This window comes from Ixodes scapularis, unplaced genomic scaffold, assembly GCF_016920785.2.
Source record: "Ixodes scapularis isolate PalLabHiFi unplaced genomic scaffold, ASM1692078v2 PGA_scaffold1__304_contigs__length_218370807, whole genome shotgun sequence".
Lineage (NCBI taxonomy): Eukaryota > Metazoa > Arthropoda > Arachnida > Ixodida > Ixodidae > Ixodes > Ixodes scapularis.
In genome coordinates, this window is record NW_024609846.1 from 35,214,550 (window position 1) to 35,241,101 (window position 26,552).

The 26,552-nt window shown below is 53.2% G+C and overlaps 1 protein-coding gene across 1 annotated transcript in view; it reads right to left on the bottom strand.

Annotated features, from left to right (window-relative positions):
- LOC8038590 (enteropeptidase) overlaps positions 1-26,552 on the bottom strand; it is a 104,323-nt gene that overhangs the window by 939 nt on the left and 76,832 nt on the right. The gene's annotated exons all lie outside the window — the stretch shown is intronic.

The window sequence follows — 26,552 nt, forward strand, 5'->3', positions numbered from 1 at the left end:
TAACGGTTATCGCGCTTGCCTCCCACGCGAAGGGCCAGGGTTCGATTCCTGGCCGCGGCTGCGCGTTTCGTTGACACTGTAATGTGATATTCTGGTGAATTCGAGAACCGTCTAGCTATTCGAGTTTCAAATGTTCTACGCGTCGAACCTTCTACGTCGATTGCTCCGGAAGCCAACGCGTGTACAAAAGCGGCTCCGCGTGGCAAGCCGGAGTCAGTTTCGCCCCAGCGTTCGACTCTGCTGCTACGCCGACTTCGACGCCCGCGAAGCTCTGTTATTATATTTTGTACCCTTTTATTTTGGCACAACTTCGCCACATTAAACGTTTATTTCTTCCTGTTCATTTCTTGTTTATTGGTCACCACCCGTGACAATATACACAAATACTTCCGAGGAAGCCTTCTTCGTCGATGCCGCACGAACGTGTGACAGTGGGGGAAGCACGATGCTCTGGTGACCTCTGCGACGCTGGCTGTCCATGCCAATAGGGTAGGATGTGGTGCTGTATGCACCCTGTTTGATGCAAACGATCGATGTAGAATGCATTAGCGCCGAGAAACGGAGTGAGGTACCCGTTGCGTCAGGGGACGGAAAGAGCGACGGGCTGCCACGTGCTGAAGGCGCTTCTCTCGCGTCGGCCCTCCTTCGTCGTGCACTCCCTCCTCCCTCTTCCCCCTCCCTCTCTCTCCCCATCTTCACCCACCACCCGATCCCCCTCTGCCCCTCACAGGGTTCCGGTCGAGCCTACCCCACATTCTGTTTTTGTGGGGGGCTTGGTGGCGATAGCTGCGCCCCGCTCAGAGGGCACTCCGCGAACTAAAGTCGATAGAAATATTCGGTGTTGGTGCGACAAAGGGAGAAAGAAAGCGAGCGGGAGAAGGGGAGGAGGGGCGTTGGGTATGTCGCGACTAATGATATAAATATTATAATTAATATAGAATAAGAATAAGAAGAAAAAGGAGGAACCGAACCGAACTTTCTTGGTTCACAACCAAAGGGTGGAGGCACCAAGCAAGGGCAAGAGGGCGCGGTGCCAACAGAAAGGGGTTGGGACCAACTCCCTCTGAATCCACCACACACCACAAGCTCCGACCTCACCCGAGACGGTCGCTGATGTGGACGCCGTTCTCGCGGCCCGCAAGCAAAAACGTCTCAACCTCCGTGTCTTTTTTGTTTATTTATTTATTTTTTTTTAGCGGGGGGGGGGGGGGGGTGTACAGGCTCAATCCATTCCCCCCGACGTGCGGACCCGAGTCTCTGGACCTACCGAATCGCTCCTCGGCTTGCCTAGCAGATCCATGGGAAAAGCAAAAGTCCCCCCCCCCACACACACACACACTCACCAATTAAAAAACAAAAATTCGGGAGAAGAGCGTAGAAAAAGAAGGGGGGTTGAAGGCGAAAACGGGAGAGAGATAAAGAGCGGCAGAAGAAAGAGGAAGAGAGAGTGGGAGGGAGCGCAACGGGAAGCCCTTCGAAGCTCAGGGGCGGTGTAATTCAGTTTTGGCTACTATCAACTATACTTTAAGGGGGACACTACTCAGAAAAAACGAATTTCTGCAAAAAAAGGGTTGATTTTGAACATGGCATATTCACATCAACCAACATCTAGAGATTATTGGCAGAAAGTTTCATTAATTTACATTCTACAGTTAATTTAATTGAAATTATTTTCGGTCCACCGATGCGAAAGAAAACACATAGGTTAGAGCATTTTAAATCGATATTTATCCAGCCCACCTTTTCCATAAATTTCACTTCAGGAAAAATATCGTTTTGTTGTTACGTAACTTGGATTCACTTTTATGAGTCTCTCTGGGGTGAAATTCTTAGGGAAACATATACATGAGCTTGTATGTTTTATTTTTTGTCATTTTGCATGCTTAAGACCTAACATTTTGGAGAAAAAATGAAAACCTAAAAAAAAACAGTATTTGTGTTTATGCGGCATTTTGTCATGAAAGATAGCATAATATAGAAAAACAGCGCCATAGCTATCTGCTCCGAACTATCCTAAAGAAATATACCCTAAAGCAATAACAATATACACGTGAAAACGACAAATTATAAGCAATTTCAAACTATAGTTTTCTCCGGAGACACACACACTTTCATCTCTGAACATTTGCAGTTTCTTTATATATTTGACTCAGTTTACCAAAATTTGGCACCAATGCTCTCAACATCAAAGAAATAAGCCCTGAAAACATTGCTTAAATCAGACAAACGGTTCGAACATTCACTACTTTGGGTGTTGGCCCCCTTAATCAGTAATTCAATGACAGTAATTGAATTAGTTTTGGCTAAATGAACTGTAACTGTAATTTAAATATTTTCTTGCGTGAGTAAATGCAAAATTTCAAGAATAATTACAACTACTTTTGCAAGACTTTGCGGTACCGACGGAACCTCTCTTAAAGCCTCAGCGCTCGCACAAGTGACCTAGCGCTGGCTGAAACACTCGCACACGAAGACACGCACTCACACGCACATACTCTAAAAAAAAAAAGGGCGTAGTCGGGTGCATTAGGCACCCGACTACAGCCTGTAGACCCCAAAGAGAAAATCCTCTTTCGAGCCTACATCAACCGCACCTTGTGGCGCCGTCTGCGTGTTTTGTTGCCAACACTCCGGGCTGAAAGAATCCTCTTTTGAGCCTACCTCAAAGACGCCGTGAGGCGCCGTCTGCGTGTTTTGTTGCTTACACTGCGCACTGAGAGTCCTCTTTGAAGCCTACGTCAACGGCGCCGTGTGGCACCTCTGCATATTTTGTTGCTTACACTGCGGGCTGAGAGAATCCTCCTTGGAGCCTACCTCAAAGGCGCCGTGTGACGCCCTCTGCGTGTTTTGTTGCTTAACTGAGGGCTGAGAGAAACCTCTTTGGAGCCTACCTCAACGGCACCATGTGGCGCCCTCTGCGTGTTTTGTTGCTTACACTGCGGGCTGAGAGAAACCTCTTTGGAGCCTACCTCAACGGAACCATGTGGCGCCCTCTGCGTGTTTTGTTGCTTAACTGAGGGCTGAGAGAAACCTCTTTGGAGCCTACCTCAACGGCACCATGTGGCGCCCTCTGCGTGTTTTGTTGCTTAACTGAGGGCTGAGAGAATCCTCTTTGGAGCCTACCTCAACGGCACCATGTGGCGCCCTCTGCGTGTTTTGTTGCTTACACTGCGGGCTGAGAGAAACCTCTTTGGAGCCTACCTCAACGGCATCATGTGACGCCCTCTGCGTGTTTTGTTGCTTAACTGAGGGCTGAGAGAAACCTCTTTGGAGCCTACCTCAACGGCACCATGTGGCGCCCTCTGCGTGTTTTGTTGCTTAACTGAGGGCTGAGAGAAACCTCTTTGGAGCCTACCTCAACGGCACCATGTGGCGCCCTCTGCGTGTTTTGTTGCTTACACTGCGGGCTGAGAGAAACCTCTTTGGAGCCTACCTCAACGGAACCATGTGGCGCCCTCTGCGTTTTTTGTTGCTTAACTGAGGGCTGAGAGAAACCTCTTTGGAGCCTACCTCAACGGCACCATGTGGCGCCCTCTGCGTGTTTTGTTGCTTAACTGAGGGCTGAGAGAATCCTCTTTGGAGCCTACCTCAAAGGCGCCGTGTGACGCCCTCTGCGTGTTTTGTTGCTTACAGTGCGGGCTGAGAGAAACCTCTTTGGAGCCTACCTCAACGGAACCATGTGGCGCCCTCTGCGTTTTTTGTTGCTTAACTGAGGGCTGAGAGAAACCTCTTTGGAGCCTACCTCAACGGCACCATGTGGCGCCCTCTGCGTGTTTTGTTGCTTAACTGAGGGCTGAGAGAATCCTCTTTGGAGCCTACCTCAAAGGCGCCGTGTGACGCCCTCTGCGTGTTTTGTTGCTTACACTGCGGGCTGAGAGAAACCTCTTTGGAGCCTACCTCAACGGAACCATGTGGCGCCCTCTGCGTTTTTTGTTGCTTAACTGAGGGCTGAGAGAAACCTCTTTGGAGCCTACCTCAACGGCACCATGTGGCGCCCTCTGCGTGTTTTGTTGCTTAACTGAGGGCTGAGAGAATCCTCTTTGGAGACTACCTCAAAGGCGCCGTGTGACGCCCTCTGCGTGTTTTGTTGCTTACACTGCGGGCTGAGAGAAACCTCTTTGGAGCCTACCTCAACGGAACCATGTGGCGCCCTCTGCGTGTTTTGTTGCTTAACTGAGGGCTGAGAGAATCCTCTTTGGAGCCTACCTCAAAGGCGCCGTGTGACGCCCTCTGCGTGTTTTGTTGCTTACACTGCGGGCTGAGAGAAACCTCTTTGGAGCCTACCTCAACGGAACCATGTGGCGCCCTCTGCGTGTTTTGTTGCTTAACTGAGGGCTGAGAGAAACCTCTTTGGAGCCTACCTCAAAGGCGCCGTGTGACGCCCTCTGCGTGTTTTGTTGCTTAACTGAGGGCTGAGAGAATCCTCTTTGGAGACTACCTCAAAGGCGCCGTGTGACGCCCTCTGCGTGTTTTGTTGCTTACACTGCGGGCTGAGAGAAACCTCTTTGGAGCCTACCTCAAAGGCGCCGTGTGGCGCCGTCTGCGTGTTTTGTTGCTTAAACTGCGGGTTGAGGGAATCCTCTTTTGAGCCTACCTCAAAGGCGCCGTGTGGCGCCGTCTGCATATTTTGTTGCTTACACTGAGGGCTGAGAGAATCCTCTTTGGAGCCTACCTCAACGGAACCATGTGGCGCCCTCTGCGTGTTTCGTTGCTTAACTGAGGGCTGAGAGAATCCTCTTTGGAGCCTACCTCAAAGGCGCCGTGTGACGCCCTCTGCGTGTTTTGTTGCTTACACTGCGGGCTGAGAGAAACCTCTTTGGAGCCTACCTCAACGGAACCATGTGGCGCCCTCTGCGTTTTTTGTTGCTTAACTGAGGGCTGAGAGAAACCTCTTTGGAGCCAACCTCAAAGGCGCCGTGTGACGCCCTCTGCGTGTTTTGTTGCTTAACTGAGGGCTGAGAGAATCCTCTTTGGAGACTACCTCAAAGGCGCCGTGTGACGCCCTCTGCGTGTTTTGTTGCTTACACTGCGGGCTGAGAGAAACCTCTTTGGAGCCTACCTCAAAGGCGCCGTGTGGCGCCGTCTGCGTGTTTTGTTGCTTAAACTGCGGGTTGAGGGAATCCTCTTTTGAGCCTACCTCAAAGGCGCCATGTGGCGCCGTCTGCATATTTTGTTGCTTACACTGAGGGCTGAGAGAATCCTCTTTGGAGCCTACCTCAACGGAACCATGTGGCGCCCTCTGCGTGTTTTGTTGCTTAACTGAGGGCTGAGAGAATCCTCTTTGGAGACTACCTCAAAGGCGCCGTGTGACGCCCTCTGCGTGTTTTGTTGCTTACACTGCGGGCTGAGAGAAACCTCTTTGGAGCCTACCTCAACGGCACCATGTGGCGCCCTCTGCATGTTTTGTTGCTTAACTGAGGGCTGAGAGAATCCTCTTTGGAGACTACCTCAAAGGCGCCGTGTGACGCCCTCTGCGTGTTTTGTTGCTTAACTGAGGGCTGAGAGAATCCTCTTTGGAGCCTACCTCAACGGAACCATGTGGCGCCCTCTGCGTGTTTTGTTGCTTAACTGAGGGCTGAGAGAATCCTCTTTTGAGCCTACCTCAAAGGCACCGTGTGACGCCCTCTGCGTGTTTTGTTGCTTACACTGCGGGCTGAGAGAAACCTCTTTGGAGCCTACCTCAACGGAACCATGTGGCGCCCTCTGCGTTTTTTGTTGCTTAACTGAGGGCTGAGAGAAACCTCTTTGGAGCCTACCTCAACGGCACCATGTGGCGCCCTCTGCGTGTTTTGTTGCTTAACTGAGGGCTGAGAGAATCCTCTTTGGAGCCTACCTCAAAGGCGCCGTGTGACGCCCTCTGCGTGTTTTGTTGCTTACACTGCGGGCTGAGAGAAACCTCTTTGGAGCCTACCTCAACGGAACCATGTGGCGCCCTCTGCGTGTTTTGTTGCTTAACTGAGGGCTGAGAGAATCCTCTTTGGAGACTACCTCAAAGGCGCCGTGTGACGCCCTCTGCGTGTTTTGTTGCTTACACTGCGGGCTGAGAGAAACCTCTTTGGAGCCTACCTCAACGGAACCATGTGGCGCCCTCTGCGTTTTTTGTTGCTTAACTGAGGGCTGAGAGAAACCTCTTTGGAGCCTACCTCAACGGAACCATGTGGCGCCCTCTGCGTGTTTTGTTGCTTAACTGAGGGCTGAGAGAATCCTCTTTGGAGCCTACCTCAAAGGCGCCGTGTGACGCCCTCTGCTTGTTTTGTTGCTTACACTGCGGGCTGAGAGAAACCTCTTTGGAGCCTACCTCAACGGAACCATGTGGCGCCCTCTGCGTGTTTTGTTGCTTAACTGAGGGCTGAGAGAATCCTCTTTGGAGCCTACCTCAAAGGCGCCGTGTGACGCCCTCTGCGTGTTTTGTTGCTTACACTGCGGGCTGAGAGAAACCTCTTTGGAGCCTACCTCAACGGAACCATGTGGCGCCCTCTGCGTGTTTTGTTGCTTAACTGAGGGCTGAGAGAATCCTCTTTGGAGCCTACCTCAAAGGCGCCGTGTGACGCCCTCTGCGTTTTTTGTTGCTTAACTGAGGGCTGAGAGAAACCTCTTTGGAGCCTACCTCAACGGCACCATGTGGCGCCCTCTGCGTGTTTTGTTGCTTAACTGAGGGCTGAGAGAATCCTCTTTGGAGCCTACCTCAAAGGCGCCGTGTGACGCCCTCTGCGTGTTTTGTTGCTTACACTGCGGGCTGAGAGAAACCTCTTTGGAGCCTACCTCAACGGAACCATGTGGCGCCCTCTGCGTGTTTTGTTGCTTAACTGAGGGCTGAGAGAATCCTCTTTGGAGACTACCTCAAAGGCGCCGTGTGACGCCCTCTGCGTGTTTTGTTGCTTACACTGCGGGCTGAGAGAAACCTCTTTGGAGCCTACCTCAACGGAACCATGTGGCGCCCTCTGCGTGTTTTGTTGCTTAACTGAGGGCTGAGAGAATCCTCTTTGGAGCCTACCTCAAAGGCGCCGTGTGACGCCCTCTGCTTGTTTTGTTGCTTACACTGCGGGCTGAGAGAAACCTCTTTGGAGCCTACCTCAACGGAACCATGTGGCGCCCTCTGCGTGTTTTGTTGCTTAACTGAGGGCTGAGAGAATCCTCTTTGGAGCCTACCTCAAAGGCGCCGTGTGACGCCCTCTGCGTGTTTTGTTGCTTACACTGCGGGCTGAGAGAAACCTCTTTGGAGCCTACCTCAACGGAACCATGTGGCGCCCTCTGCGTGTTTTGTTGCTTAACTGAGGGCTGAGAGAATCCTCTTTGGAGCCTACCTCAAAGGCGCCGTGTGACGCCCTCTGCGTTTTTTGTTGCTTAACTGAGGGCTGAGAGAAACCTCTTTGGAGCCTACCTCAACGGCACCATGTGGCGCCCTCTGCGTGTTTTGTTGCTTAACTGAGGGCTGAGAGAATCCTCTTTGGAGCCTACCTCAAAGGCGCCGTGTGACGCCCTCTGCGTGTTTTGTTGCTTACACTGCGGGCTGAGAGAAACCTCTTTGGAGCCTACCTCAACGGAACCATGTGGCGCCCTCTGCGTGTTTTGTTGCTTAACTGAGGGCTGAGAGAATCCTCTTTGGAGACTACCTCAAAGGCGCCGTGTGACGCCCTCTGCGTGTTTTGTTGCTTACACTGCGGGCTGAGAGAAACCTCTTTGGAGCCTACCTCAACGGAACCATGTGGCGCCCTCTGCGTGTTTTGTTGCTTAACTGAGGGCTGAGAGAATCCTCTTTGGAGCCTACCTCAAAGGCGCCGTGTGACGCCCTCTGCGTGTTTTGTTGCTTAACTGAGGGCTGAGAGAAACCTCTTTGGAGCCTACCTCAAAGGCGCCGTGTGACGCCCTCTGCTTGTTTTGTTGCTTACACTGCGGGCTGAGAGAAACCTCTTTGGAGCCTACCTCAACGGAACCATGTGGCGCCCTCTGCGTGTTTTGTTGCTTAACTGAGGGCTGAGAGAATCCTCTTTGGAGCCTACCTCAAAGGCGCCGTGTGACGCCCTCTCCGTGTTTTGTTGCTTAACTGAGGGCTGAGAGAATCCTCTTTGGAGCCTACTTCAAAGGCGCCGTGTGACGCCCTCTGCGTGTTTTGTTGCTTACACTGCGGGCTGAGAGAAACCTCTTTGGAGCCTACCTCAACGGAACCATGTGGCGCCCTCTGCGTGTTTTGTTGCTTAACTGAGGGCTGAGAGAATCCTCTTTGGAGACTACCTCAAAGGCGCCGTGTGACGCCCTCTGCGTGTTTTGTTGCTTACACTGCGGGCTGAGAGAAACCTCTTTGGAGCCTACCTCAACGGAACCATGTGGCGCCCTCTGCGTGTTTTGTTGCTTAACTGAGGGCTGAGAGAATCCTCTTTGGAGCCTACCTCAAAGGCGCCGTGTGACGCCCTCTGCGTGTTTTGTTGCTTACACTGCGGGCTGAGAGAAACCTCTTTGGAGCCTACCTCAACGGAACCATGTGGCGCCCTCTGCGTTTTTTGTTGCTTAACTGAGGGCTGAGAGAAACCTCTTTGGAGCCTACCTCAAAGGCACCGTGTGACGCCCTCTGCGTGTTTTGTTGCTTAACTGAGGGCTGAGAGAATCCTCTTTGGAGACTACCTCAAAGGCGCCGTGTGACGCCCTCTGCGTGTTTTGTTGCTTACACTGCGGGCTGAGAGAAACCTCTTTGGAGCCTACCTCAACGGAACCATGTGGCGCTCTCTGCGTTTTTTGTTGCTTAACTGAGGGCTGAGAGAAACCTCTTTGGAGCCTACCTCAAAGGCGCCGTGTGACGCCCTCTGCGTGTTTTGTTGCTTAACTGAGGGCTGAGAGAATCCTCTTTGGAGACTACCTCAAAGGCGCCGTGTGACGCCCTCTGCGTGTTTAGTTGCTTACACTGCGGGCTGAGAGAAACCTCTTTGGAGCCTACCTCAACGGCACCATGTGGCGCCCTCTGCGTGTTTTGTTGCTTAACTGAGGGCTGAGAGAAACCTCTTTGGAGCCTACCTCAAAGGCGCCGTGTGACGCCCTCTGCGTGTTTTCTGCTTACACTGCGGGCTGAGAGAAACCTCTTTGGAGCCTACCTCAACGGAACCATGTGGCGCCCTCTGCGTTTTTTGTTGCTTAACTGAGGGCTGAGAGAAACCTCTTTGGAGCCTACCTCAACGGCACCATGTGGCGCACTCTGCGTGTTTTGTTGCTTAACTGAGGGCTGAGAGAATCCTCTTTGGAGACTACCTCAAAGGCGCCGTGTGACGCCCTCTGCGTGTTTTGTTGCTTACACTGCGGGCTGAGAGAAACCTCTTTGGAGCCTACCTCAACGGAACCATGTGGCGCCCTCTGCGTGTTTTGTTGCTTAACTGAGGGCTGAGAGAATCCTCTTTGGAGCCTACCCCAAAGGCGCCGTGTGACGCCCTCTGCGTGTTTTGTTGCTTAACTGAGAGCTGAGAGAATCCTCTTTGGAGACTACCTCAAAGGCGCCGTGTGACGCCCTCTGCGTGTTTTGTTGCTTACACTGCGGGCTGAGAGAAACCTCTTTGGAGACTACCTCAACGGAACCATGTGGCGCCCTCTGCGTGTTTTGTTGCTTAACTGAGGGCTGAGAGAAACCTCTTTGGAGCCTACCTCAACGGCACCATGTGGCGCCCTCTGCGTGTTTTGTTGCTTAACTGAGGGCTGAGAGAATCCTCTTTGGAGACTACCTCAACGGCACCATGTGGCGCCCTCTGCGTGTTTTGTTGCTTAACTGAGGGCTGAGAGAAACCTCTTTGGAGACTACCTCAACGGCACCATGTGGCGCCCTCTGCGTGTTTTGTTGCTTAACTGAGGGCTGAGAGAATCCTCTTTGGAGACTACCTCAACGGCACCATGTGGCACCCTCTGCGTGTTTTGTTGCTTAACTGAGGGCTGAGAGAATCCTCTTTGGAGACTACCTCAAAGGCGCCGTGTGGCGCCCTCTGCGTGTTTTGTTGCTTACACTGCGGGCTGAGAGAAACCTCTTTGGAGCCTACCTCAACGGAACCATGTGGCGCCCTCTGCGTGTTTTGTTGCTTAACTGAGGGCTGAGAGAAACCTCTTTGGAGCCTACCTCAACGGCACCATGTGGCGCCCTCTGCGTGTTTTGTTGCTTAACTGAGGGCTGAGAGAATCCTCTTTGGAGACTACCTCAAATGCGCCGTGTGACGCCCTCTGCGTGTTTTGTTGCTTACACTGCGGGCTGAGAGAAACCTCTTTGGAGACTACCTCAACGGAACCATGTGGCGCCCTCTGCGTGTTTTGTTGCTTAACTGAGGGCTAAGAGAAACCTCTTTGGAGCCTACCTCAACGGCACCATGTGGCGCCCTCTGCGTGTTTTGTTGCTTAACTGAGGGCTGAGAGAATCCTCTTTGGAGACTACCTCAACGGCACCATGTGGCGCCCTCTGCGTGTTTTGTTGCTTAACTGAGGGCTGAGAGAAACCTCTTTGGAGCCTACCTCAACGGCACCATGTGGCGCCCTCTGCGTGTTTTGTTGCTTAACTGAGGGCTGAGAGAATCCTCTTTGGAGACTACCTCAACGGCACCATGTGGCGCCCTCTGCGTGTTTTGTTGCTTAACTGAGGGCTGAGAGAATCCTCTTTGGAGACTACCTCAAAGGCGCCGTGTGACGCCCTCTGCGTGTTTTGTTGCTTACACTGCGGGCTGAGAGAAACCTCTTTGGAGCCTACCTCAACGGAACCATGTGGCGCCCTCTGCGTGTTTTGTTGCTTAACTGAAGGCTGAGAGAATCCCCTTTGGAGCCTACCCCAACGGCATCATGTGGCGCCCTCTGCGTGTTTTGTTGCTTAACTGAGGGCTGAGAGAAACCTCTTTGGAGCCTACCTCAACGGCATCATGTGGCGCCCTCTGCGTGTTTTGTTGCTTAACTGAGGGCTGAGAGAATCCTCTTTGGAGCCTACCTCAACGGCACCATGTGGCGCCCTCTGCCTGTTTTGTTGCTTAACTGAGGGCTGAGAGAATCCTCTTTGGAGCCTACCTCAACGGAACCATGTAGCGCCCTCTGCGTGTTTTGTTGCTTAACTGAGGGCTGAGAGAATCCCCTTTGGAGCCTACCTCAACGGCATCATGTGGCGCCCTCTGCGTGTTTTGTTGCTTAACTGAGGGCTGAGAGAAACCTCTTTGGAGCCTACCTCAACGGCATCATGTGGCGCCCTCTGCGTGTTTTGTTGCTTAACTGAGGGCTGAGAGAATCCTCTTTGGAGCCTACCTCAACGGCACCATGTGGCGCCCTCTGCGTGTTTTGTTGCTTAACTGAGGGCTGAGAGAATCCTCTTTGGAGACTACCTCAAAGGCGCCGTGTGACGCCCTCTGCGTGTTTTGTTGCTTACACTGCGGGCTGAGAGAAACCTCTTTGGAGCCTACCTCAACGGAACCATGTGGCGCCCTCTGCGTGTTTTGTTGCTTAACTGAGGGCTGAGAGAATCCCCTTTGGAGCCTACCTCAAAGGCGCCGTGTGACGCCCTCTGCGTGTTTTGTTGCTTAACTGAGGGCTGAGAGAATCCTCTTTGGAGCCTACCTCAACGGCACCATGTGGCGCCCTCTGCGTGTTTTGTTGCTTAACTGAGGGCTGAGAGAATCCTCTTTGGAGCCTACCTCAACGGCACCATGTGGCGCCCTCTGCGTGTTTTGTTGCTTAACTGAGGGCTGAGAGAATCCTCTTTGGAGCCTACCTCAACGGAACCATGTAGCGCCCTCTGCGTGTTTTGTTGCTTAACTGAGGGCTGAGAGAATCCTCTTTGGAGCCTACCTCAAAGGCGCCGTGTGACGCCCTCTGCGTGTTTTGTTGCTTACACTGCGGGCTGAGAGAAACCTCTTTGGAGCCTACCTGGATGGATGGATGGATGAATACGGCTGAGCCCTTTGGATCGGGCGGTAGCTTACGCCACCTAGCCATTTTGTTTTACCATTTAAGCTTAGAATATTTAAATGTGAAACCTCAACGGAACCATGTGGCGCCCTCTGCGTGTTTTGTTGCTTAACTGAGGGCTGAGAGAATCCTCTTTGGAGCCTACCTCAAAGGCGCCGTGTGACGCCCTCTGCGTGTTTTGTTGCTTACACTGCGGGCTGAGAGAAACCTCTTTGGAGCCTACCTCAACGGAACCATGTGGCGCCCTCTGCGTTTTTTGTTGCTTAACTGAGGGCTGAGAGAATCCTCTTTGGAGACTACCTCAACGGCACCATGTGGCGCCCTCTGCGTGTTTTGTTGCTTAACTGAGGGCTGAGAGAATCCTCTTTGGAGCCTACCTCAAAGGCGCCGTGTGACGCCCTCTGCGTGTTTTGTTGCTTACACTGCGGGCTGAGAGAAACCTCTTTGGAGCCTACCTCAACGGAACCATGTGGCGCCCTCTGCGTGTTTTGTTGCTTAACTGAGGGCTGAGAGAATCCTCTTTGGAGCCTACCTCAAAGGCGCAGTGTGACGCCCTCTGCGTGTTTTGTTGCTTACACTGCGGGCTGAGAGAAACCTCTTTGGAGCCTACCTCAACGGAACCATGTGGCGCCCTCTGCGTGTTTTGTTGCTTAACTGAGGGCTGAGAGAATCCTCTTTGGAGACTACCTCAAAGGCGCCGTGTGACGCCCTGTGCGTGTTTTGTTGCTTACACTGCGGGCTGAGAGAAACCTCTTTGGAGCCTACCTCAACGGCACCATGTGGCGCCCTCTGCGTGTTTTGTTGCTTAACTGAGGGCTGAGAGAATCCTCTTTGGAGCCTACCTCAAAGGCGCCGTGTGACGCCCTCTGCGTGTTTTGTTGCTTACACTGCGGGCTGAGAGAAACCTCTTTGGAGCCTACCTCAACGGAACCATGTGGCGCCCTCTGCGTTTTTTGTTGCTTAAACTGCGGGCTGAGAGAATCCTCTTTGGAGCCTACCTCAACGGCACCATGTGGCGCCCTCTGCGTGTTTTGTTGCTTACACTGCGGGCTGAGAGAATCCTCTTTGGAGCCTACCTCAACGGCACCATGTGGCGCCCTCCTCGTGTTTTGTTGCGTAACTGAGGGCTGAGAGAATCCTCTTTGGAGCCTACCTCAAAGGCGCCGTGTGACGCCCTCTGCGTGTTTTGTTGCTTACACTGCGGGCTGAGAGAAACCTCTTTGGAGCCTACCTCAACGGAACCATGTGGCGCCCTCTGCGTTTTTTGTTGCTTAAACTGCGGGCTGACAGAATCCTCTTTGGAGCCTACCTCAACGGCACCATGTGGCGCCCTCTGCGTTTTTTGTTGCTTAAACTGCGGGCTGAGAGAATCCTCTTTGGAGCCTACCTCAACGGCACCATGTGGCGCCCTCTGCGTGTTTTGTTGCTTAACTGAGGGCTGAGAGAATCCTCTTTGGAGCCTACCTCAAAGGCGCCGTGTGACGCCCTCTGCGTGTTTTGTTGCTTACACTGCGGGCTGACAGAATCCTTTTTGGAGCCTACCTCAACGGCACCATGTGGCGCCCTCTGCGTTTTTTGTTGCTTAAACTGCGGGCTGAGAGAATCCTCTTTGGAGCCTACCTCAACGGCACCATGTGGCGCCCTCTGCGTGTTTTGTTGCTTAACTGAGGGCTGAGAGAATCCTCTTTGGAGCCTACCTCAAAGGCGCCGTGTGACGCCCTCTGCGTGTTTTGTTGCTTACACTGCGGGCTGAGAGAAACCTCTTTGGAGCCTACCTCAACGGAACCATGTGGCGCCCTCTGCGTTTTTTGTTGCTTAACTGAGGGCTGAGAGAAACCTCTTTGGAGCCTACCTCAACGGCACCATGTGGCGCCCTCTGCGTGTTTTGTTGCTTAACTGAGGGCTGAGAGAATCCTCTTTGGAGACTACCTCAACGGCACCATGTGACGCCCTCTGCGTGTTTTGTTGCTTACACTGCGGGCTGAGAGAATCCTCTTTGGAGCCTACCTCAACGGCACCATGTGACGCCCTCTGCGTGTTTTGTTGCTTAACTGAGGGCTGAGAGAATCCTCTTTGGAGCCTACCTCAACGGCACCATGTGGCGCCATCTGCGTGTTTTGTTGCTTAAACTGCGGGTTGAGGGAATCCTCTTTTGAGCCTACCTCAAAGGCGCCGTGTGGCGCCGTCTGCATATTTTGTTGCTTACACTGAGGGCTGAGAGAATCCTCTTTGGAGCCTACCTCAACGGAACCATGTGGCGCCCTCTGCGTGTTTTGTTGCTTAACTGAGGGCTGAGAGAATCCTCTTTGGAGCCTACCTCAAAGGCGCCGTGTGACGCCCTCTGCGTGTTTTGTTGCTTACACTGCGGGCTGAGAGAAACCTCTTTGGAGCCTACCTCAAAGGCGCCGTGTGGCGCCGTCTGCGTGTTTTGTTGCTTAAACTGCGGGTTGAGGGAATCCTCTTTTGAGCCTACCTCAAAGGCGCCGTGTGGCGCCGTCTGCATATTTTGTTGCTTACACTGAGGGCTGAGAGAATCCTCTTTGGAGCCTACCTCAACGGAACCATGTGGCGCCCTCTGCGTGTTTTGTTGCTTAACTGAGGGCTGAGAGAATCCTCTTTGGAGCCTACCTCAAAGGCGCCGTGTGACGCCCTCTGCGTGTTTTGTTGCTTACACTGCGGGCTGAGAGAAACCTCTTTGGAGCCTACCTCAACGGAACCATGTGGCGCCCTCTGCGTTTTTTGTTGCTTAACTGAGGACTGAGAGAAACCTCTTTGGAGCCAACCTCAAAGGCGCCGTATGACGCCCTCTGCGTGTTTTGTTGCTTAACTGAGGGCTGAGAGAATCCTCTTTGGAGACTACCTCAAAGGCGCCGTGTGACGCCCTCTGCGTGTTTTGTTGCTTACACTGCGGGCTGAGAGAAACCTCTTTGGAGCCTACCTCAAGGGCGCCGTGTGGCGCCGTCTGCGTGTTTTGTTGCTTAAACTGCGGGTTGAGGGAATCCTCTTTTGAGCCTACTTCAAAGGCGCCGTGTGGCGCCGTCTGCATATTTTGTTGCTTACACTGAGGGCTGAGAGAATCCTCTTTGGAGCCTACCTCAACGGAACCATGTGGCGCCCTCTGCGTGTTTTGTTGCTTAACTGAGGGCTGAGAGAATCCTCTTTGGAGACTACCTCAAAGGCGCCGTGTGACGCCCTCTGCGTGTTTTGTTGCTTACACTGCGGGCTGAGAGAAACCTCTTTGGAGCCTACCTCAACGGCACCATGTGGCGCCCTCTGCATGTTTTGTTGCTTAACTGAGGGCTGAGAGAATCCTCTTTAGAGACTACCTCAAAGGCGCCGTGTGACGCCCTCTGCGTGTTTTGTTGCTTAACTGAGGGCTGAGAGAATCCTCTTTGGAGACTACCTCTAAGGCGCCGTGTGACGCCCTCTGCGTGTTTTGTTGCTTAACTGAGGGCTGAGAGAATCCTCTTTGGAGCCTACCTCAACGGAACCATGTGGCGCCCTCTGCGTGTTTTGTTGCTTAACTGAGGGCTGAGAGAATCCTCTTTTGAGGCTACCTCAAAGGCGCCGTGTGACGCCCTCTGCGTGTTTTGTTGCTTACACTGCGGGCTGAGAGAAACCTCTTTGGAGCCTACCTCAACGGAACCATGTGGCGCCCTCTGCGTTTTTTGTTGCTTAACTGAGGGCTGAGAGAAACCTCTTTGGAGCCTACCTCAACGGCACCATGTGGCGCCCTCTGCGTGTTTTGTTGCTTAACTGAGGGCTGAGAGAATCCTCTTTGGAGCCTACCTCAAAGGCGCCGTGTGACGCCCTCTGCGTGTTTTGTTGCTTACACTGCGGGCTGAGAGAAACCTCTTTGGAGCCTACCTCAACGGAACCATGTGGCGCCCTCTGCGTGTTTTGTTGCTTAACTGAGGGCTGAGAGAATCCTCTTTGGAGACTACCTCAAAGGCGCCGTGTGACGCCCTCTGCGTGTTTTGTTGCTTACACTGCGGGCTGAGAGAAACCTCTTTGGAGCCTACCTCAACGGAACCATGTGGCGCCCTCTGCGTTTTTTGTTGCTTAACTGAGGGCTGAGAGAAACCTCTTTGGAGCCTACCTCAACGGAACCATGTGGCGCCCTCTGCGTGTTTTGTTGCTTAACTGAGGGCTGAGAGAATCCTCTTTGGAGCCTACCTCAAAGGCGCCGTGTGACGCCCTCTGCGTGTTTTGTTGCTTAACTGAGGGCTGAGAGAATCCTCTTTGGAGCCTACCTCAACGGCACCATGTGGCGCCCTCTGCGTGTTTTGTTGCTTAACTGAGGGCTGAGAGAATCCTCTTTGGAGCCTACCTCAACGGCACCATGTGCCGCCCTCTGCGTGTTTTGTTGCTTAACTGAGGGCTGAGAGAATCCTCTTTGGAGCCTACCTCAACGGAACCATGTGGCGCCCTCTGCGTGTTTTGTTGCTTAACTGAGGGCTGAGAGAATCCTCTTTGGAGCCTACCTCAAAGGCGCCGTGTGACGCCCTCTGCGTGTTTTGTTGCTTACACTGCGGGCTGAGAGAAACCTCTTTGGAGCCTACCTCAACGGAACCATGTGGCGCCCTCTGCGTGTTTTGTTGCTTAACTGAGGGCTGAGAGAATCCTCTTTGGAGCCTACCTCAAAGGCGCCGTGTGACGCCCTCTGCGTGTTTTGTTGCTTACACTGCGGGCTGAGAGAAACCTCTTTGGAGCCTACCTCAACGGAACCATGTGGCGCCCTCTGCGTTTTTTGTTGCTTAACTGAGGGCTGAGAGAATCCTCTTTGGAGACTACCTCAACGGCACCATGTGGCGCCCTCTGCGTGTTTTGTTGCTTAACTGAGGGCTGAGAGAATCCTCTTTGGAGCCTACCTCAAAGGCGCCGTGTGACGCCCTCTGCGTGTTTTGTTGCTTACACTGCGGGCTGAGAGAAACCTCTTTGGAGCCTACCTCAACGGAACCATGTGGCGCCCTCTGCGTGTTTTGTTGCTTAACTGAGGGCTGAGAGAATCCTCTTTGGAGCCTACCTCAAAGGCGCCGTGTGACGCCCTCTGCGTGTTTTGTTGCTTACACTGCGGGCTGAGAGAAACCTCTTTGGAGCCTACCTCAACGGAACCATGTGGCGCCCTCTGCGTTTTTTGTTGCTTAACTGAGGGCTGAGAGAAACCTCTTTGGAGCCTACCTCAACGGCACCATGTGGCGCCCTCTGCGTGTTTTGTTGCTTAACTGAGGGCTGAGAGAATCCTCTTTGGAGACTACCTCAAAGGCGCCGTGTGACGCCCTGTGCGTGTTTTGTTGCTTACACTGCGGGCTGTGAGAAACCTCTTTGGAGCCTACCTCAACGGCACCATGTGGCGCCCTCTGCGTGTTTTGTTGCTTAACTGAGGGCTGAGAGAATCCTCTTTGGAGCCTACCTCAAAGGCGCCGTGTGACGCCCTCTGCGTGTTTTGTTGCTTACACGGCGGGCTGAGAGAAACCTCTTTGGAGCCTACCTTAACGGAACCATGTGGCGCCCTCTGCGTTTTTTGTTGCTTAAACTGCGGGCTGAGAGAATCCTCTTTGGAGCCTACCTCAACGGCACCATGTGGCGCCCTCTGCGTGTTTTGTTGCTTACACTGCGGGCTGAGAGAATCCTCTTTGGAGCCTACCTCAACGGCACCATGTGGCGCCATCTGCGTGTTTTGTTGCTTAACTGAGGGCTGAGAGAAACCTCTTTGGAGACTACCTCAACGGCACAATGTGGCGCCATCTGCGTGTTTTGTTGCTTAACTGAGGGCTGAGAGAAACCTCTTTGGAGACTACCTCAACGGCACCATGTGGCGCCATCTGCGTGTTTTGTTGCTTAACTGAGGGCTGAGAGAATCCTCTTTGGAGACTACCTCAACGGCACCATGTGGCGCCATCTGCGTGTTTTGTTGCTTAACTGAGGGCTGAGAGAAACCTCTTTGGAGACTACCTCAACGGCACCATGTGACGCCATCTGCGTGTTTTGTTGCTTAACTGAGGGCTGAGAGAAACCTCTTTGGAGCCTACCTCAACGGCACCATGTGGCGCCATCTGCGTGTTTTGTTGCTTAACTGAGGGCTGAGAGAAACCTCTTTGGAGACTACCTCAACGGCACCATGTGGCGCCATCTGCGTGTTTTGTTGCTTAACTGAGGGCTGAGAGAAACCTCTTTGGAGACTACCTCAACGGCACCATGTGGCGCCATCTGCGTGTTTTGTTGCTTAACTGAGGGCTGAGAGAAACCTCTTTGGAGACTACCTCAACGGCACCATGTGGCGCCATCTGCGTGTTTTGTTGCTTAACTGAGGGCTGAGAGAAACCTCTTTGGAGACTACCTCAACGGCACCATGTGGCGCCATCTGCGTGTTTTGTTGCTTAACTGAGGGCTGAGAGAATCCTCTTTGGAGCCTACCTCAAAGGCGCCGTGTGACGCCCTCTGCGTGTTTTGTTGCTTACACTGCGGGCTGAGAGAATCCTCTTTGGAGCCTACCTCAACGGCACCATGTGGCGCCCTCTGCGTGTTTTGTTGCTTAACTGAGGGCTGAGAGAATCCTCTTTGGAGCCTACCTCAAAGGCGCCGTGTGACGCCCTCTGCGTGTTTTGTTGCTTACACTGCGGGCTGAGAGAAACCTCTTTGGAGCCTACCTCAACGGAACCATGTGGCGCCCTCTGCGTTTTTTGTTGCTTAACTGAGGGCTGAGAGAAACCTCTTTGGAGCCTACCTCAACGGCACCATGTGGCGCCCTCTGCGTGTTTTGTTGCTTAACTGAGGGCTGAGAGAATCCTCTTTGGAGACTACCTCAACGGCACCATGTGACGCCCTCTGCGTGTTTTGTTGCTTACACTGCGGGCTGAGAGAATCCTCTTTGGAGCCTACCTCAACGGCACCATGTGACGCCCTCTGCGTGTTTTGTTGCTTAACTGAGGGCTGAGAGAATCCTCTTTGGAGCCTACCTCAACGGCACCATGTGGCGCCATCTGCGTGTTTTGTTGCTTAAACTGCGGGTTGAGGGAATCCTCTTTTGAGCCTACCTCAAAGGCGCCGTGTGGCACCTCTGCATATTTTGTTGTTTACACTGCGGGCTGAGAGAATCCTCTTTTGAGCCTACCTCAAAGGCGCCGTGTGGCGCCGTCTGCGTGTTTTGTTGCTTAAACTGCGGGTTGAGGGAATCCTCTTTTGAGCCTACCTCAAAGGCGCCGTGTGGCACCTCTGCATATTTTGTTGTTTACACTGCAGGCTGAGAGAATCCTCTTTTGAGCCTACCTCAAAGGCGCCGTGTGGCGCCGTCTGCGTGTTTTGTTGCTTAAACTGCGGGTTGAAGGAATCCTCTTTTGAGCCTACCTCAAAGGCGCCGTGTGGCGCCGTCTGCATATTTTGTTGCTTACACTGCGGGCTGAGAGAATCCTCCTTGGAGCCTACCTCAAAGGCGCCGTGTGACGCCCTCTGCGTGTTTTGTTGCTTAACTGAGGGCTGAGAGAATCCTCTTTGGAGCCTACCTCAACGGCACCATGTGGCGCCATCTGCGTGTTTTGTTGCTTAACTGAGGGCTGAGAGAAACCTCTTTGGAGCCTACCTCAACGGCACCATGTGGCGCCCTCTGCGTGTTTTGTTGCTTAACTGAGGGCTGAGAGAATCCTCTTTGGAGCCTACCTCAACGGCACCATGTGGCGCCCTCTGCGTGTTTAGTTGCTTAACTGAGGGCTGAGAGAATCCTCTTTGGAGCCTACCTCAACGGCACCATGTGACGCCCTCTGCGTGTTTAGTTGCTTAACTGAGGGCTGAGAGAATCCTCTTTGGAGCCTACCTCAACGGCACCATGTGGCGCCCTCTGCGTGTTTTGTTGCTTAACTGAGGGCTGAGAGAATCCTCTTTGGAGCCTACCTCAACGGCACCATGTGGCGCCCTCTGCGTGTTTAGTTGCTTAACTGAGGGCTGAGAGAATCCTCTTTGGAGCCTACCTCAACGGCACCATGTGACGCCCTCTGCGTGTTTTGTTGCTTAACTGAGGGCTGAGAGAATCCTCTTTGGAGACTACCTCAACGGCACCATGTGACGCCCTCTGCGTGTTTTGTTGCTTACACTGCGGGCTGAGAGAATCCTCTTTGGAGCCTACCTCAACGGCACCATGTGACGCCCTCTGCGTGTTTTGTTGCTTAACTGAGGGCTGAGAGAATCCTCTTTGGAGCCTACCTCAACGGCACCATGTGGCGCCATCTGCGTGTTTTGTTGCTTAAACTGCGGGTTGAGGGAATCCTCTTTTGAGCCTACCTCAAAGGCGCCGTGTGGCACCTCTGCATATTTTGTTGTTTACACTGCAGGCTGAGAGAATCCTCTTTTGAGCCTACCTCAAAGGCGCCGTGTGGCGCCGTCTGCGTGTTTTGTTGCTTAAACTGCGGGTTGAAGGAATCCTCTTTTGAGCCTACCTCAAAGGCGCCGTGTGGCGCCGTCTGCATATTTTGTTGCTTACACTGCGGGCTGAGAGAATCCTCCTTGGAGCCTACCTCAAAGGCGCCGTGTGACGCCCTCTGCGTGTTTTGTTGCTTAACTGAGGGCTGAGAGAATCCTCTTTGGAGCCTACCTCAACGGCACCATGTGGCGCCATCTGCGTGTTTTGTTGCTTAACTGAGGGCTGAGAGAATCCTCTTTGGAGCCTACCTCAACGGCACCATGTGGCGCCCTCTGCGTGTTTAGTTGCTTAACTGAGGGCTGAGAGAATCCTCTTTGGAGACTACCTCAACGGCACCATGTGGCGCCATCTGCGTGTTTTGTTGCTTAACTGAGGGCTGAGAGAAACCTCTTTGGAGCCTACCTCAACGGCACCATGTGGCGCCCTCTGCGTGTTTTGTTGCTTAACTGAGGGCTGAGAGAAACCTCTTTGGAGACTACCTCAACGGCACCATGTGGCGCCCTCTGCGTGTTTTGTTGCTTAACTGAGGGCTGAGAGAAACCTCTTTGGAGCCTACCTCAACGGCACCATGTGGCGCCATCTGCGTGTTTTGTTGCTTAACTGAGGGCTGAGAGAAACCTCTTTGGAGACTACCTCAACGGCACCATGTGGCGCCATCTGCGTGTTTTGTTGCTTAACTGAGGGCTGAGAGAAACCTCTTTGGAGACTACCTCAACGGCACCATGTGGCGCCATCTGCGTGTTTTGTTGCTTAACTGAGGGCTGAGAGAATCCTCTTTGGAGACTACCTCAACGGCACCATGTGGCGCCATCTGCGTGTTTTGTTGCTTAACTGAGGGCTGAGAGAAACCTCTTTGGAGACTACCTCAACGGCACCATGTGACGCCATCTGCGTGTTTTGTTGCTTAACTGAGGGCTGAGAGAAACCTCTTTGGAGCCTACCTCAACGGCACCATGTGGCGCCATCTGCGTGTTTTGTTGCTTAACTGAGGGCTGAGAGAAACCTCTTTGGAGACTACCTCAACGGCACCATGTGGCGCCATCTGCGTGTTTTGTTGCTTAACTGAGGGCTGAGAGAAACCTCTTTGGAGACTACCTCAACGGCACCATGTGGCGCCATCTGCGTGTTTTGTTGCTTAACTGAGGGCTGAGAGAAACCTCTTTGGAGACTACCTCAACGGCACCATGTGGCGCCATCTGCGTGTTTTGTTGCTTAACTGAGGGCTGAGAGAAACCTCTTTGGAGACTACCTCAACGGCACCATGTGGCGCCATCTGCGTGTTTTGTTGCTTAACTGAGGGCTGAGAGAATCCTCTTTGGAGACTACCTCAACGGCACCATGTGGCGCCATCTGCGTGTTTTGTTGCTTAACTGAGGGCTGAGAGAAACCTCTTTGGAGACTACCTCAACGGCACCATGTGGCGCCATCTGCGTGTTTTGTTGCTTAACTGAGGGCTGAGAGAAACCTCTTTGGAGCCTACCTCAACGGCACCATGTGGCGCCCTCTGCGTGTTTTGTTGCTTAACTGAGGGCTGAGAGAATCCTCTTTGGAGCCTACCTCAAAGGCGCCGTGTGACGCCCTCTGCGTGTTTTGTTGCTTACACTGCGGGCTGAGAGAAACCTCTTTGGAGCCTACCTCAACGGAACCATGTGGCGCCCTCTGCGTGTTTTGTTGCTTAACTGAGGGCTGAGAGAATCCTCTTTGGAGCCTACCTCAAAGGCGCCGTGTGACGCCCTCTGCGTGTTTTGTTGCTTACACTGCGGGCTGAGAGAAACCTCTTTGGAGCCTACCTCAACGGAACCATGTGGCGCCCTCTGCGTTTTTTGTTGCTTAACTGAGGGCTGAGAGAAACCTCTTTGGAGCCTACCTCAACGGCACCATGTGGCGCCCTCTGCGTGTTTTGTTGCTTAACTGAGGGCTGAGAGAATCCTCTTTGGAGACTACCTCAAAGGCGCCGTGTGACGCCCTCTGCGTGTTTTGTTGCTTACACTGCGGGCTGAGAGAAACCTCTTTGGAGCCTACCTCAACGGAACCATGTGGCGCCCTCTGCGTTTTTTGTTGCTTAACTGAGGGCTGAGAGAATCCTCTTTGGAGACTACCTCAACGGCACCATGTGGCGCCCTCTGCGTGTTTTGTTGCTTAACTGAGGGCTGAGAGAATCCTCTTTGGAGCCTACCTCAAAGGCGCCGTGTGACGCCCTCTGCGTGTTTTGTTGCTTACACTGCGGGCTGAGAGAAACCTCTTTGGAGCCTACCTCAACGGAACCATGTGGCGCCCTCTGCGTGTTTTGTTGCTTAACTGAGGGCTGAGAGAATCCTCTTTGGAGCCTACCTCAAAGGCGCCGTGTGACGCCCTCTGCGTGTTTTGTTGCTTACACTGCGGGCTGAGAGAAACCTCTTTGGAGCCTACCTCAACGGAACCATGTGGCGCCCTCTGCGTTTTTTGTTGCTTAACTGAGGGCTGAGAGAAACCTCTTTGGAGCCTACCTCAACGGCACCATGTGGCGCCCTCTGCGTGTTTTGTTGCTTAACTGAGGGCTGAGAGAATCCTCTTTGGAGACTACCTCAAAGGCGCCGTGTGACGCCCTGTGCGTGTTTTGTTGCTTACACTGCGGGCTGTGAGAAACCTCTTTGGAGCCTACCTCAACGGCACCATGTGGCGCCCTCTGCGTGTTTTGTTGCTTAACTGAGGGCTGAGAGAATCCTCTTTGGAGCCTACCTCAAAGGCGCCGTGTGACGCCCTCTGCGTGTTTTGTTGCTTACACTGCGGGCTGAGAGAATCCTCTTTGGAGCCTACCTCAACGGAACCATGTGGCGCCCTCTGCGTGTTTTGTTGCTTAACTGAGGGCTGAGAGAATCCTCTTTGGAGCCTACCTCAAAGGCGCCGTGTGACGCCCTGTGCGTGTTTTGTTGCTTACACTGCGGGCTGTGAGAAACCTCTTTGGAGCCTACCTCAACGGAACCATGTGGCGCCCTCTGCGTGTTTTGTTGCTTAACTGAGGGCTGAGAGAATCCTCTTTGGAGCCTACCTCAAAGGCGCCGTGTGACGCCCTCTGCGTGTTTTGTTGCTTACACTGCGGGCTGAGAGAAACCTCTTTGGAGCCTACCTCAACGGAACCATGTGGCGCCCTCTGCGTGTTTTGTTGCTTAACTGAGGGCTGAGAGAATCCTCTTTGGAGACTACCTCAAAGGCGCCGTGTGACGCCCTGTGCGTGTTTTGTTGCTTACACTGCGGGCTGTGAGAAACCTCTTTGGAGCCTACCTTAACGGAACCATGTGGCGCCCTCTGCGTGTTTTGTTGCTTAACTGAGGGCTGAGAGAATCCTCTTTGGAGCCTACCTCAAAGGCGCCGTGTGACGCCCTCTGCGTGTTTTGTTGCTTACACTGCGGGCTGAGAGAAACCTCTTTGGAGCCTACCTCAACGGAACCATGTGGCGCCCTCTGCGTGTTTTGTTGCTTAACTGAGGGCTGAGAGAATCCTCTTTGGAGCCTACCTCAAAGGCGCCGTGTGACGCCCTCTGCGTGTTTTGTTGCTTACACTGCGGGCTGAGAGAAACCTCTTTGGAGCCTACCTCAACGGAACCATGTGGCGCCCTCTGCGTGTTTTGTTGCTTAACTGAGGGCTGAGAGAATCCTCTTTGGAGACTACCTCAAAGGCGCCGTGTGACGCCCTGTGCGTGTTTTGTTGCTTACACTGCGGGCTGTGAGAAACCTCTTTGGAGCCTACCTCAACGGAACCATGTGGCGCCCTCTGCGTGTTTTGTTGCTTAACTGAGGGCTGAGAGAATCCTCTTTGGAGCCTACCTCAAAGGCGCCGTGTGACGCTCTCTGCGTGTTTTGTTGCTTACACTGCGGGCTGAGAGAAACCTCTTTGGAGCCTACCTCAACGGAACCATGTGGCGCCCTCTGCGTTTTTTGTTGCTTAACTGAGGGCTGAGAGAAACCTCTTTGGAGCCTACCTCAACGGCACCATGTGGCGCCCTCTGCGTGTTTTGTTGCTTAACTGAGGGCTGAGAGAATCCTCTTTGGAGACTACCTCAAAGGCGCCGTGTGACGCCCTGTGCGTGTTTTGTTGCTTACACTGCGGGCTGTGAGAAACCTCTTTGGAGCCTACCTTAACGGAACCATGTGGCGCCCTCTGCGTTTTTTGTTGCTTAAACTGCGGGCTGAGAGAATCCTCTTTGGAGCCTACCTCAACGGCACCATGTGGCGCCCTCTGCGTGTTTTGTTGCTTACACTGCGGGCTGAGAGAATCCTCTTTGGAGCCTACCTCAACGGCACCATGTGGCGCCATCTGCGTGTTTTGTTGCTTAACTGAGGGCTGAGAGAAACCTCTTTGGAGACTACCTCAACGGCACAATGTGGCGCCATCTGCGTGTTTTGTTGCTTAACTGAGGGCTGAGAGAAACCTCTTTGGAGACTACCTCAACGGCACCATGTGGCGCCATCTGCGTGTTTTGTTGCTTAACTGAGGGCTGAGAGAATCCTCTTTGGAGACTACCTCAACGGCACCATGTGGCGCCATCTGCGTGTTTTGTTGCTTAACTGAGGGCTGAGAGAAACCTCTTTGGAGACTACCTCAACGGCACCATGTGACGCCATCTGCGTGTTTTGTTGCTTAACTGAGGGCTGAGAGAAACCTCTTTGGAGCCTACCTCAACGGCACCATGTGGCGCCATCTGCGTGTTTTGTTGCTTAACTGAGGGCTGAGAGAAACCTCTTTGGAGACTACCTCAACGGCACCATGTGGCGCCATCTGCGTGTTTTGTTGCTTAACTGAGGGCTGAGAGAAACCTCTTTGGAGACTACCTCAACGGCACCATGTGGCGCCATCTGCGTGTTTTGTTGCTTAACTGAGGGCTGAGAGAAACCTCTTTGGAGACTACCTCAACGGCACCATGTGGCGCCATCTGCGTGTTTTGTTGCTTAACTGAGGGCTGAGAGAAACCTCTTTGGAGACTACCTCAACGGCACCATGTGGCGCCATCTGCGTGTTTTGTTGCTTAACTGAGGGCTGAGAGAATCCTCTTTGGAGCCTACCTCAAAGGCGCCGTGTGACGCCCTCTGCGTGTTTTGTTGCTTACACTGCGGGCTGAGAGAATCCTCTTTGGAGCCTACCTCAACGGCACCATGTGGCGCCCTCTGCGTGTTTTGTTGCTTAACTGAGGGCTGAGAGAATCCTCTTTGGAGCCTACCTCAAAGGCGCCGTGTGACGCCCTCTGCGTGTTTTGTTGCTTACACTGCGGGCTGAGAGAAACCTCTTTGGAGCCTACCTCAACGGAACCATGTGGCGCCCTCTGCGTTTTTTGTTGCTTAACTGAGGGCTGAGAGAAACCTCTTTGGAGCCTACCTCAACGGCACCATGTGGCGCCCTCTGCGTGTTTTGTTGCTTAACTGAGGGCTGAGAGAATCCTCTTTGGAGACTACCTCAACGGCACCATGTGACGCCCTCTGCGTGTTTTGTTGCTTACACTGCGGGCTGAGAGAATCCTCTTTGGAGCCTACCTCAACGGCACCATGTGACGCCCTCTGCGTGTTTTGTTGCTTAACTGAGGGCTGAGAGAATCCTCTTTGGAGCCTACCTCAACGGCACCATGTGGCGCCATCTGCGTGTTTTGTTGCTGAAACTGCGGGTTGAGGGAATCCTCTTTTGAGCCTACCTCAAAGGCGCCGTGTGGCACCTCTGCATATTTTGTTGTTTACACTGCGGGCTGAGAGAATCCTCTTTTGAGCCTACCTCAAAGGCGCCGTGTGGCGCCGTCTGCGTGTTTTGTTGCTTAAACTGCGGGTTGAGGGAATCCTCTTTTGAGCCTACCTCAAAGGCGCCGTGTGGCACCTCTGCATATTTTGTTGTTTACACTGCAGGCTGAGAGAATCCTCTTTTGAGCCTACCTCAAAGGCGCCGTGTGGCGCCGTCTGCGTGTTTTGTTGCTTAAACTGCGGGTTGAAGGAATCCTCTTTTGAGCCTACCTCAAAGGCGCCGTGTGGCGCCGTCTGCATATTTTGTTGCTTACACTGCGGGCTGAGAGAATCCTCCTTGGAGCCTACCTCAAAGGCGCCGTGTGACGCCCTCTGCGTGTTTTGTTGCTTAACTGAGGGCTGAGAGAATCCTCTTTGGAGCCTACCTCAACGGCACCATGTGGCGCCATCTGCGTGTTTTGTTGCTTAACTGAGGGCTGAGAGAAACCTCTTTGGAGCCTACCTCAACGGCACCATGTGGCGCCCTCTGCGTGTTT